A 14,333-nucleotide genomic window follows, 5' to 3' on the forward strand; every position below is an offset into this window, starting at 1 on the left:
GTTTGTTTATTTATTTACTTATTTGTATCAGAGTGTGCTCTGGAGGACGTTTCAAGCAAAACCACTCCCGACGCGTCCATGATTTGTCAGGGCAGGTGTGAGCAGCTTTCTCCTGTGTTCCTTCTGCACCAAACGACAACCCCTCCAGCCCCTGACTGAGCACCTGTGCCCACAGGGAGCCCATCAGACTGTCGCACAGCCCACAGTACGCCCCTATCGTGCGGCCCTCAGCTCCCAGGGCTGAGAACATGAGGTGGAGCGTTCCAGGAGACACTTCCTGTGCGTCCTTGGCAGACGTTCAGCAGTGTGTGTGTGTGTGTGTGTGTTTAGCTCTGTATTAGTGTGTGTGTGTTTAGCTCTGTATTAGTGTGTGTGTGTGTGTGTGTGTGTGTGTGTGTGTGTTTAGCTCTGTATTACTGTGTGTGTGTTTAGCTCTGTATTACTGTGTGTGTTTAGCTCTGTATTAGTGTGTGTGTGTGTGTGTGTGTGTGTGTGTGTGTGTGTGTGTGTGTTTAGCTCTGTATTACTGTGTGTGTGTGTTTAGCTCTGTATTAGTGTGTGTGTGTTTAGCTCTGTATTAGTGTGTGTGTGTGTGTGTTTAGCTCTGTATTACTGTGTGTGTGTTTAGCTCTGTATTAGTGTGTGTGTGTGTTTAGCTCTGTATTAGTGTGTGTGTGTTTAGCTCTGTATTAGTATGTGTGTGTGTTTAGCTCTGTATTACTGTGTGTGTGTGTTTAGCTCTGTATTAGTGTGTGTGTGTGTTTAGCTCTGTATTAGTGTGTGTGTGTTTAGCTCTGTATTAGTGTGTGTGTGTGTGTGTGTGTGTTTAGCTCTGTATTAGTGTGTGTGTGTTTAACTCTGTATTAGTGTGTGTGTGTGTGTGTGTGTTTAGCTCTGTATTACTGTGTGTGTGTTTAGCGATGTATTAGTGTGTGTGTGTGTTTAGCTCTTTATTACTGTGTGTGTGTGTGTTTAGCTCTGTATTACTGTGTGTGTGTGTTTAGCTCTGTATTACTGTGTGTGTGTTTAGCTCTGTATTAGTGTGTATGTGTTTAGCTCTGTATTACTGTGTGTGTGTGTTCAGCTCTGTATTAGTGTGTGTGTGTTCAGCTCTGTATTAGTGTGTGTGTTTAACTCTGTATTAGTGTGTGTGTTTAACTCTGTATTAGTGTGTGTGTGTTTAACTCTGTATTAGTATGTGTTTAGCTCTGTATTACTGTGTGTGTGTTTAGCTCTGTATTAGTGTGTGTGTGTGTGTTTAGCTCTGTATTACTGTGTTTGTGTTTAGCTCTGTATTACTGTGTTTGTGTTTAGCTCTGTATTAGTGTGTGTGTGTGTGTGTGTGTGTGTGTGTGTGTGTGTGTTTAGCTCTGTATTACTGTGTGTGTGTTTAGCTCTGTATTACTGTGTTTGTGTTTAGCTCTGTATTAGTGTGTGTGTGTTATTTCTATTTCACCAGATATGCCTCTGAATTTCAAATACTTAAATATGTAAAATGTTAGAATAAATTGGTGCCCACCATCAGTCTTTCTGCCCTTCAATTCTCATTCTTGTCCTGCTGAGCCAGCCAGGCTCTGAAGATGGTGTGTGTGTGTGTGTGTGTGTGTGTGTGTGTGTGTGTGTGTGTGTTTGGGCGGGGGTTAAATATTACGAAATCAGTGCAACAATGGATACAGACCACTATTGTTATACACTTAGAGTTTTTACACGATACCTCATCAGCCTTTGACACTGCGTTTAAACAGTCCATCAATGATCCTCTGCTATGACAGCAACCTCCTCCCATGAGCTTTGTTGACACTCAGTATATTTCTCGACTTTTGTTTGTTTCTTTTTCTTTCTTTATTACTATTAATTAGACTGCAGGTGCTATTTGGGTCTTGCCAGTTTTCACACAATCACAATTTGTCACTTCTAGGATTCTTTTCAGTATGCCAGGAGACTTTTAAGAGTTGAGTCTTATTTTAAAGTTTATTTATTTATTCATTACTGGATAGAAACAGAGAGAAATTGAGAGGGGAGGAGAGTTAGATAGAGAGGCAGAGAGGTACCTGCAGCCCTGCTTTACCACTTGTCAGGCTTTCCCCCTGCAGGTGGGGATCAGGGGCTTGATCCTGGGTCTTTGGCACTGCAATCTGAGTGCTTAACCAGGTGTGCCACTGCCTGGTTCTGAACCTTATTTTACTTTATTTCTAGGATAGTGACAAAAAAAAAAAAAAGATTGGACAAGTGATGGGGTGAGAGGGAAGGAGGGAGGGAGGGAGGGAGGGAGGGAGGGAGAGAGGGAGAGAGAGAGAGAGAGAGAGAGAGAGAGAGAGAGAGAGAGCGCATGTGAAGCTTCCCCCCTATAGGTGGGAGCCAGAGGCTTGAACCCAGGTCCTGTGCATGGTACTTTGTGTTTCCCTGCTGCACTGCATGGCTAGGCCTGCACCCTCTGCAGTGAGCTCTCCCTGCAGCCCACTCTCTCCAGTCCTCACTGCCTGACCAAACTGTCCGTATGAAGCGTATTAAGTGAGGACTGCTCACGGGCACGGTCTGTGTGCCTTTTTTTATTTGTTTGATTTGGGAAATAGCGATTTACAAGACAGTTGTCACATGGGCTCAGCTTCTCTTTTTCCCTGATAGGTGTCTGCCTTCCACTCTCACCACTCTCAGGTCCATCCACACCTCCGTTTCCTGGGTCCCCAAAGCCCTCTCAGCCCCCTGACTCTACATGAGCCCCAACCCCACGCCCAGCCTCAGCCTTGCTGTGGGCAGCAGATGCTTCCTCTAGCCGGCTTCCTCCTGGTTTCTTTCTCCCGCCTGTGAGTGAGGTCACCTGCTTGTCATCCTTCTGGACAGAGCATAGGTAGACTCAACTGGCCTTGGGAAGGGCCTCCTGGGGGAGGCTAGCTCCATGAAGAAACTCAGCTCCAGCCCCCCAGCTCCCCACCCCCCCAGCTCCTCAGCTCTCCAGCTTCCCAGCTCCCCAGCCCCCCACTCCCCAGCCCCCTAGCCTCCCAGCTCACCAGCCCCTCAGCCCCCCCAACTCTCCAGCCCCTTAGCTCCTCAGTCCCCCACCCCAGCCCTCTGCTCCCCAGCTCCCTGCTCCCCAGCCCCCCAGTTCTCCAGCCCCCAGCCCCCCCAGCCCCCCAGGCCCCCCCAACTCCCCAGCTCCTTGCTTGAGCTCAGACCTGCCAACTTTAAAGCCCAGGCTCAGTGCTGCTGCCCGGCCCCTGCCCGTCTGCTGTTTCCCTGGCACTGGTAGTATGTGAGCTTGGGCTCTGTAGGACCTTTCATTCCCACGCCTGGTCCTTTCCCTGGGATTCTTTCTAGCTTGGTTCTGTTTCACGGAGCTGTCACCTTCCCTTGAGCATGTGCATGCCTAGCAAGTGTCTGGTCTCAGTACTTGTAGTGGGAAGGACCCTGCCTCCGAGGATCGTGTCAGCTCAATCCACCCGCTTCTAGAAGTGGCGGCCCCCAGTGTGGGTTCCCGGGCACATCTAGACAACCATCTGTCTGCTGCTATCACAGATTGGTGCCAGCTGGGGGCAGGTGGGGAGAAAAACGCACACAGGTGTCCCCAGAGTGGCTCCGTGGTGGAGCACAGGGCCTGCAAGGTTCAGGTTCCCTTCCCTGCACTGTCTATGCCAGAGTGATGCTCTGATTGTCTCTCATTAATGAAGTCTTTAAAAAGAAAAACAATGGGGGGGGGTCAGGCAGTGAGTGGCACACCTGGTTAAGTGCATATAGTAAGAAGCACAAGGACCCCACCAAAGGAATCCGTGTTCGAGCCCCTGGCCCCCCACCTGCAGGGGGGACATTACACAAGTGGCCCCCTCTTCTCTCAGTGTCTCTCTGTCCTGTCCAGTAAAATGGAAAAAATGGCCACCGGGAGCAGTGGATTCCTAGTGCTGGCAGACTGTTCTCTTACTGGCTGATGGCTGCACTGGTTTTGTTCCAGAATCTCAGTGAAAAGGCGATGGCCAAAGAGGGTGGTGGAAGGGGTGGATAAACTCTGGTTTGAAAGCCAAGTTCAGACAATAGTTGTCAAGCATCAAAATCCACCAGAGAGAGGCCCGTGTCTCATATATATATTTTTTCCCTTTTGTTGCCCTTGTTATTTTTCATTGTTGTTTTAGTTATTATTGTTGTTGTTATTGATGTCGTTGTTGGATAGGACAGAGAGAAATGGAGAGAGGAGGGGAAGACAGGGGGAGAGAAAGACAGACTCCTGCAGACCTGCTTCACCATCTGTGAAGCGACTCCCCTGCAGGTGGGGAGCAGGGGGCTCGAACTGGGATCCTGATGCCAGTCCTTGTGCTTTGCGCCATGTGCGCTTAACCGCCCGACTCCCAGGCCCATGTCTCTTTTAGGGACCTACGTGACACGAACCATGAGATACCAGGGCTCCCTCCTCTCACGTCCCCTCCGTGTGGGAGCCCAGGGCTGCAGGTGCTGTGTGCCCTTTGCTTCACAGATGATGTAAGAGGCACCTCGGACCACAGTTAGCAGGTCCGCATCTGGGCCGAAAGAGCCCCGCCTTTGAATCCTGAGGTGGTCTCTGCATAGCTGTGTGGGCATGAGGAGCCTTTGGAAGTGTTCTCAGCCTCGGCCTCCCTGTTTTTCCAGAAAGATAAAGGAGATCACCTTGCATGCCAATATATCACAAGCACCAAATACCTGGAAACACACTTCAGAGTCCTCTGGACACCATCAACACACATCCATACAGGCACAGAGACAACAGAGGTGGCCTAGAGCCAGACCTGGGGTGTGGGGTTCCCCAGCTTCCACTGGCTTCTGGGGGGAGAGGCATGGGGAGAGGACTACTTATAGTATTGCAAGGAAAAGAAAGTTAGAATACTCGCCAGGAAACTGGATGGGCACCAGTGAGAGTGCCTATGGAAATAGAACTCCTGAAGTGTTCTTTTATTTATTTTTTTTAAGACTTACTTACTGGGGCCAGGTCCTTGTGCACCTGGTTGAGCAAAACATCTTACAATGCACAAGGACCCGGGTTCGAGGCCCCAGTCCCCACCTGCTTCGTGGGTGGTGAAACAGGGCTGTAGGCATCTCTCTGTCTTTCTCCTCCTCTACCTTCCCCCTCCCCTCTTGATTTCTTGCTGTCTCTATACAATAAATAAATAAATCTTTAAAAAGGAAATAGAACTCCCCCATGCATTTGGGGTGCATCTCTGTCAACGCTTAACTTCTGTTTCATTACCAGGTAGAGTCAGAGCAGGTGGGAATAGCACTGCATCCTTGTGGCTCCAACCCCCATGCAGGTTTAGAACCTTCCAGACTCCCACAACGGTATTGCACCGGAAACACAAATATTGGTGTATAGGGGGTAAGGTACTAAATAGAAAGGCAGAGGCCTCCCGGTTGCCAAAACTGTTTCCTTAGTCTTTCTATAATAATAATAATAATAATAATAATAATAAATTTGGAGGATGGGAATTAACCCGAGGGCCTTATGCATGACTGACACTGCTAACCTGCCTTCTTGACCCAAGATTTGTTGCATGGTTTTGAGAGAGAGCATCACTGCATCATCCATGGGGCTCCCTCTGTGCTACCCATGATGCTTCCTGGGGGAGCCAGGTCGGGGGTCTAGAGGCCCATGCATAGTGAGGCCTGTGCTCCTCTGCCCCTCCTCCCAGCTACCTCCTAGTTTAGAGTTTACCTCCTTGTTGGTTTGCTTCTAAATCCTACTTATAAGACCTTCTGTTTTGATCATCACATTAGGTTTGCTTGTACAGCTTCCCAGCTCAGCCATGAGTCCCTGGTCGTCTCTCTCTCCCGCCCGCGAAGCTAGCATGACACCTCCTAGTTTGAACTATTCTAGAAGGTCCTAGAATATTTTCTGGACCTTCTTTAAACTGGTGGTTCCAACTGCCATCTCCCCACCCTACAAGCTGCAGGCAAGTTGAGGCTTTCCTAAGAAAGTCCACTCAGACTTAGTTTAACACAATATCAGGACTGCTGGCTGTGGTCTGTGGGCCGGAACTGCAGACTTGTTTCCTGCTGAAAGTCTGAGAGAGCGAGAGTGAGTGTTCCCGTCCACCCAATAGTACTTACTCTGCTGAATTTGGTGCTGAATTCAGCTGTCCTACTGTCCTTTCTCCCCACATGCCCAGGAAGCAGCCTCTAACCTCTCCTGCAGCTGTCCCACTGTCCTCCCGCCCCACATGCCCGGGAAGCAGACTCTGGCCTCTCCTGCAGCTGGTGGCACCGCTCACAGATGGGACAGCTGGGGTCAGGCACATGGTGCACAAACAGGAAGGGGCCTCAGATGCACACCCACAGCTGTGGCTGTGTTCCTGCTGCGAGCGGCATTCAGCCAAGCAGTGGGCATGGGTTCTCTCTCCTGGGAGGGGGGGCAGGGTGCCATTATTATTCTCAGCTTGCAGATGAGGAGACCAAGGCACCCAGAGGGCTTGCAGCTTGCTTGATCCTCTGCTCAGCCAGGCCTGAGCCAGACGGCTGCCATCAGGGCTTCCAGGCTAGTGCCCTGGCCTGCCAGAGAAAGAACACTGGCTTCCAAGTATCCCTCTCAGCTCCCAGAGGTCTTTGTAGCCAACTTGACCTTGAGGCACTGGAGTTTGAGGAGAGAATATCTCATCTTTCCAAAAAGGCACAGAGATACAGGGTGCACCAAGCCTTGGGCACCTGGTGCTTTTCTGGTTAGAATTTAAGCTCGAGGTGAGCAGACAACTCTTTCTCTGGGCTGCCCCCACAGACAAGCCCATCCTAGCTAGTGAATGGTCACTCCATGTGTCTCTTCTCTCCTTCTCCTTCTCCTCCTCCTCCTCCTCCTCCTCCTCCTCCTCCTTCTCCTTTTTCTCCTCCTCCTCCTTCTCCTCCTCCTCCTCCTCCTTCTCCTCTTCCTCCTCCTCCTCCTCCTCCTTCTGCTTCTCCTTCTCCTTTTTCTCCTCCTCCTCCTCCTCCTCCTCCTTCTCCTCCTTCTCCTCCTCCTCCTCCTCCTTCTCCTTCTCCTTTTTCTCCTTCTCCTCCTCCTCCTTCTCCTCCTTCTTCCCCTTCTCCTCCTCCTCCCCCCTCTCCTCCTCCTCCTCCTCTTTCTCCTCCTTCACAAATGTGGTTCTAACAAGAATGCTGCACCTACCTCTTTGTCTTGGTACAGCATCTCCTGTCAGTCAACCAGCCATCTTGCAGATCTCATAAAAACAGGAGTCTGTGTCTTGATATTAGTATAAAAATAGTAGTTACCCTGTGCAGGATGAAAAGGAACATTTCTAGAGAGGACTGAGAAGCCTGACCTGGAGTGGTATTTTTCTGTCAGGTAGGAAACACCAGTTGACAAAGCTGTATGGTGGTATACTTAGTTGAGCGCACATGTTATAATGCACAAGGACCTGGGTTCAAGCTCCCAGTCCCCACCTGCAGCAGAAAGCTTTGCAAATGGTGAAGCAGGGCTGCGGGTGTCTCTCTGTCTCTCTCCCTCCATATCTTCCCCTCCCCTCTTGATTTCTGTCTATCCAATAAATAAAAATAATGAAAAAATATTGAAAAAAAGAAAAACAAACAGAAAAAAGCACAAGCTGAGACTAGAGAGAGAGTCAGAAGAGATCTTTCTCCAAGTCTAGCTGGGGACATGACTAACAGAAAGGACAGAATGCCACACAGCTGGTATAGGACTGTGTTTTCAGCGCTAGTTCTGAATAGCTCAGGGAAAACTACTTGCACTGCCCAACACACAGGCTGCTTTCCCATGTCCCCCTCGTCCCATTTCAAAGCTTTGAAGTGAGTTCAACCCCAGATGAACCGAAATTTAATTGAGGAGTGACTGTAGCATGCAGACCTCCTCCACTTTAGCAATGGCCTAGCCAAATGAAAAAGGGAAAAAAAAAAAATCAAAACACAAAACCTCACCTCGGGGGCTCAGTTGCAAATTAAAAAATTAACTTTCATGTTTTGCTTCATTGTTTTTGTTGTTTCCTTATATTGACCCTGTTTCTCCTTTTGTTGATGTCCTTGGGGGAAGATCTCAGTGGTTTGGGGAAAAACATACTTATATGCCAGGGATCGGAAGGCTCAAAGGGTATTGTTGGGAAGCTCACAGTCATTTTAAAAAGCACACAGCTTAAGGTTGTGCCCTGTTTGTTTTTTAAAAATGGAGTTTTCTCTTGGGGGGTTGCCATCAGGCCTTAGTGGAACAGCAGGAGAACTAAGTCCAGATCATAAAATTCTGAAGGAGGTTATCAAAGGGATTGTGAAAAAATCCATGTTGCTGTGCTGTTTCAGACAAATAAGAACTGGGTGGCCTCATTAGTTATGGTTTGGGGAGTATGGACTATCTGAGTCCACAGATTAGTCTGACCATCATCTTTTTTTTTTTTTTTTTATGAGAGAGAGAGAGGGAGAGGGAGAGGGAGAGGGAGAGGGAGAGGGAGAGGGAGAGGGAGAGGGAGAGGGAGACAGAGAGAGGAAACATACTAGGTTTTTGCTAGAATTAAGGATTTCTGTCCATGCTCCTAAGAATTACTTTGTAATATTTTGGTTGTAACAGTCTTACCTGACTTTCATGTTTTCCTCTTATTGCATTCTATTCTGTTAGCAAGGTAAATTAGATGTATAATAAGAATTACGTCCATTTGCTTTCTTCTTGTATCGTAAAAGTCATTGCAGTTTTTGCTACCTTACATGTATGATGGGGTTCATTAGTGTAGCCACCTCTCTCTGTCTCTTTCCCTCTCTCTCTCTCTCTTTCTCTCTCTGTGCGGTGTGTTGAAAAAAGAAGTTAATCACAATTCAGTTCCTTCAGCAGATACAAGACCTTACAGATATTTTAAATTCCTGTGTCAGTTTTGGAAATCTGGGCCTTAAAAACATGTCCATATCTCTTAAGTTCATGAGTTTCTTGGCTTGATCCTTTCTTCCACTTTCTGATATTATGTATGGTGCTATACCCTTCTTTAATTCCTCACTGATAAATGACTTTATTCTCTCACTTTTATTTTACTTAGCTGAGAATTCAATAGTTTGTCGATGCTGCAATGCACGTCGCTTCGGTCTCCAGGAGTTTACTTTCAGCTTCAATAACTTCTACTCTTTGGAGATTGTTTCTGTCTTCTTTGTCTGTGATTGCCCATTCAGCTTTCTCTTTCTCTCTCCTTTTGGGCTTTGATGGTACCCTTCAGATGACTGATACAAAGCCTTGCTTCTTTCCCCATGTCCTTCACCATGCAGAGGTGTGGCTCATCCTGCAAACACAACTTTGGCTGCAGAGTGCACACTTCTGTAAGCTGTGCTTTCATGATCCTTTAGCTCGAGATATTTTTAAATTCCCCTCATATTTTTTATTATTTATTTAAGAAAGGAGACATTAACAAAACCGTAGGCTAGGAGAGGTACAACTCCACACAATTCCCACCACCCGATCTCCATATTCCATCCCCTCCCCTGATAGCTTTCCCATTATCTTTTTTTGTTTGTTTTCTTCTGTTGCCCCTTTTTTTTTATTTAAGAAAGGAGACATTAACAAAACCATAGGATAAGAGGGGTACAGTTCCACACAATTCCCACCACCCGATCTCCATATCCCATCCCCTCCCCTGATAGCCTTCCCATTCTCTATCCCTCTGGGAGCATGGACCCAGGGTCATTGTGGGATGCAGAAGGTGGAAGGTCTGGCTTCTGTAATTGCTTCCCCGCTGAACATGGGCATTGACTGGTCGGTCCATACTCCCAGCCTGCCTCTCTCTTTCCCTAGTAGGGTGGGGCTCTGGGGAAGCAGAGCTCCAGGACACATTGGTGGGGTTGTCTGTCCAGGGAAGTCTGGTCGGCATTGTGCTGGCATCCAGAACCTGGCGGCTGAAAAGAGAGTTAACATACAAAGCCAAACAAATTGTTGAACAACCATGGACCTAAAGACTGGAATAGTGCACATGAAGTGTTGGGGGGTTACTCCCTTCAGGCTCTTGTGTACTTCAGTTTTCAGGTATATATTTTACCCTAGTTTATGGATACGTGTGAACATATGCTCTATCTCACAGGACCTGGTCTATATCTAGGTTTTGGGACTTTGTTAGGAAGTGAACCACCCGGAATGGAATTAGAGGATACTATGCAAGGAAAGGTCTCACCCGAGTGATGAAGCTGAAGGGTTGTCATTCCACACCTTAAGTCTCTGGACACAGTCTGAGCTGAAGCATGTTGGGGTGGCAATCGTTGTGTTGATTAGGTTGCTTTCCTATTCTCTATCCCTCTGGGAGTATGGACCCAGGGTTGTTGTGGGCCCTTATAATTTTTTCATCTTTATTTATTTGTTGGATAGAGACAGTCAGAAATCGAGAGGGAAGGGGTGATAGAGAGGGAGAGAGACAGAGAGACACCTGCAGCCCTGCTTCACCACTCACAAAACTTTCCCCTTGCAGGTGGGGTCCGGGGGCTCGAACCTGGGTCCTTGCACACTGTAACAATGGGCACTCAACCGGGTGTGCCACCACCTGGCTCCTCCCCTCATAATTTTATTCTTCATCCCTAGGCTTATTTATAAATTCATTGTTGAATAGCTACACATTTGAGGATTTTAAAAGATAGCATTTGTTTTTAATTTCTGACCAAATTCCCTTGTAATCAGAGAATCCAACCTCTGTGATTTCTCTACATTTGTTGAGACTTGTTTTTCTCCCCCAACTGATGGTCTGAACTGGTGAGCTGCTGAAAGAAATGTGTATTTTGCAGGTGTGGGGCGGGATGATGTTCCGTAAGGCGTAGCTGCACAGCCTAGCTTACCCCGCTTGCTTCCTGATGCCACCAGCTACTGGGAAAGGAACAGAACTTGAGCCATCAGTCCCTTCTTTGTGACTATTTTCCGTACTATATTTTGAGACTGTTATTAAGTCGAGAAACACTATTTGATCACTGTTATATGTACAGGATGGGCAATTCTTTTCTCTGTATAAGATTTCTTCTTTACTCCAAGTGGCGGCTCTCTGGGTCCATACTGATTAGCAATAATACTGTTTTCTTATACATAGTCTATATCTACATGGAGCAATTTATTTTTTTTCTAACTCTCAACCTCTCTATGGATTTACTGCCAACAGTAAATAGTTGAACTCGCCTTTTAATTCATTCTGGCCAGTCTCTTCCTTCAAAGGGGAATATTTAATCCAATTACATCTAATCTGATTATTTACATGGGGGTTAAATTCGTCATCTTGCTCTTTCTTTTATAATTGTTTTTATTTCCATTTCTGCTTTCTTTTGAAGAGAGTCGTTGTAGCAGCTCATCTTTCAGGCTGCAGTTCTCTCTCCAGTGATGGTTCCTGGGTGGTGGTTGCTCAGTGATAACTGTGAAGGCCTTTACCTTACCTTGTTCTCGGTGGAGTCACGGAAAGGCTCAGGGACTTCATATGCTGTTGGGGTGTTCGTTTTGCTTTGTTTTCCCTACGAGGACAATCACTGGACTCCTGCATGATTTCACCATTCCTAGCCACCACTTTTTCCTTTTTTCTAGAGAGGAAGAGACAGAGAGGGAGAGAAGAGAGGAGAGGAGAAGAGAGGAGAGGAGAGAGACAGAGAGACAGAGAGCACACAGCACTGCTTCACCCCTCATGAAGCCTCACCTGTTGCAGGCGCACCTCCCATCAGCTAGCTGGGACTTGAACCCAGGTACTTGAACATCGTAAAGTGTACACTCGACTGGGTAAGCTGGCCCTCAACTGTTCGGGTTTTTACTCACTGGTTTTATTTTTCTCACTTTTAAATTATTGGCCCATATGGTATTTGTTTGGATTCAAGAGTGAAAATATGCAAGCAGTCCTTCTCTTTTTGGACGGCTACTCAGCTGTGATTCCTATTTTATTATTTCATTTCGTTTGGAAATCTACCTTGACTATACGCTAAATCTTAGGACCATGGTTCAATTTCCTCACTTTGCTGCCCTCTCTCTCGGGGTGTGTGTGTGTGTGTGTGTGTGTGTGTGTGTGTGTGTGTGTGTGTTTTAGTATTTATTTATTTTTGCCTGTAGGGTTATAGCTGGGGCTCAGTGTTGGCACTACAAATCCACTGCTCCTGTGGCCATTTTTGCCTTTTTTTTTTTTGATAGGACAGAGAAATGGAGAGAGGAGAGGAAGACAGAGAGGGAGAGAGAAAGACAGACACCTGCAGACCTGCTTCACCGTTTGAGCCGGGGGCTCAAACCAGGATCCTTGTACAGGTCCTTACAGTTCATACTATGTGTGCTTAACTATGCACTCTCTCTGTTTTTAGGCTGCGGTAAGAATAGTCGCTGATTGATCTAATGAACCCCCTTTCATGGTTCTTCTTCTCCTTCTCCTTCACCTTCACCTTCTCCTTCTCCTTCTCCTTCTCCTTCTCCTTATCCTTCTCCTTATCCTTCTCCTTCTCCTTCTCCTTCTTCTTTTTCTGTTTTCTCTTGCTGCCTTTCCCTTTATCCTATAAAATCTGAACTAAGTCATCACGGAAGCTTGAGGGAGCAGGAAAGAGCTCCTCACACAGACAGCAGTAAAAGATTTCATCACCACCGACATGGTCTTGTAAAAAACTAGGAAAGTTTAGCAAGACAGCTCAGCTAGGAGAGTGCCTGCTTTGCTCTGTATGCGACCCGGGTCCAGTCCTCACTGGGAACAGCTTCTGTGCCCTGGTGTCTCACCCCCACCCTCTGACTCTGTGTCTTTTTATATGAAATTGGTGGCTGCTGATGAAGTCTCACTGGTGATAAACACACTAGAGGCATCTCTTTGATTTTGCTCTGTACTTTCCACACACAGAGAAAGGATTGCAGTTCTCTCTGCCCCCAGGGTTGTCGCTGGGGCTCAGTACAGGCACTATGGATCCACTGCTCCTGGAGGCCATTGTTTTCTTTCTTCATTTTTCTTTCCATTTCATTGGCTAGGACAGAGAGAAATTGAGAGGGGTAGAGAGATAAAGAGTGAGAGAGACAAGAAGACACTTACAGACCTGCTCCAACCCTTGTGAAGCATCCCCCACCACAGGTGGGGAGCAGGGGCTCGAACCTGGAACCTTGGATGGGTCCTTGTGCTCCGCACTATGTGCACTTATCCTGGCGTGTCGCCTCTGGACTCTGAAAGAACTGCAGTTTTCATGCAGGCAGACCCGCCATATTTCCCTCAGAAAACATGTCTTTCTAAGCAGTGACCCCTAAAACATTCTTTTCTAGGATTGTGTACTGTTTCTCTATTTTTTGTTTGTTTTTTTATTTTATTTTTTTTTACCCATAGCCTAATGGAAATGCTTTGACTCTGGATCCAATTTGCTGGAGTTCCAAGTCCAGCCAGCCATGTACTAGATGTTTCTCTGGAAATTGACTTCAATCCTTGTTTACCAACACATACTCATCACTAAGCACCCCCAGTTCTTGACTGTTCTTCTAGTGCTTTTATTATTGTTTTACAACTTTCAACTCATTTGGATTTAGTTCATACTCAGGACAACTTAGAGTGTTAATATTTTTTTTTAATTCTTCAGTTGGCTTGGCTACTGTCTTAGAATCACTTTAATCAGATGAGTATTTTTCTGCTGACTAAAAATGTGACCTTTATCATAATGACATTCCTTATCTGATCTATGTGCTTGTGACTTCCTGTTTTGTTACATTTTCTTGTTATTTCCTGAAGTTTACCCTCTGTGTGAACACTGCAGTTTTCAGTGCAAAAGTTCTGTAATAGAGAGAGAGAGAGAGAGAGAGAGAGAGAGAGGGAGAGAGAAAGGCATTGGAGGGAGCTTCAGTGCTGTGCTACCTTTCTGCCTCTCTTCCTAGCTTAAATTTAAAAAGTGGGGGGTGGTACACCTAGTAGAAAGCACACATTACAATTTGCCAGACCCCAGGTGGAGCCCCTGGTCTCTCCTGCAGGGGGAGCTTCATAAGTGGTGGAGCAGGGCTGCAGCCGTGTCTCTCTCTCTCCCTCTCTCTCTCTCTCTCTCTCTCTCCCCCCTCCCTCTCCCTCTCCTCTCTCTCTCCCTCTCCCTCTCCGTCTCTCCCTCTCTCCCTCCCTCTCTCCCTCTCTCTCCCCCTTCTCAATTCTCTCTGCTCTATCCAAAAATAATTAAATGTCTTTGGAGCAGTGGCACCCCAGGGAGTGACAAAAACAAATAAACTTAATAATAATCTAAGAAACTGTAAGAAAATAAACAGGACTGGGTCAGAATTTCAGATGAGCAGACAAGGACCGTACCTCCTTCCGTCCCTACTCTGCTGTTGAGAAGGTGACAGCCACCTTCTGGAAGCTTCCGTCTCCGGCCCGTGACATCCTCACTACCCGTTATGGCACAGGTGTCCCGCCAGCTTTCCGGGCTGGCGTCTGGTCCCCGTTTAACATTCTGAGCTGGGCGTCTGGGCG

This window comes from Erinaceus europaeus, chromosome 14 (assembly GCF_950295315.1).
Source record: "Erinaceus europaeus chromosome 14, mEriEur2.1, whole genome shotgun sequence".
In the NCBI taxonomy this organism is placed as follows: Eukaryota; Metazoa; Chordata; class Mammalia; order Eulipotyphla; family Erinaceidae; genus Erinaceus; species Erinaceus europaeus.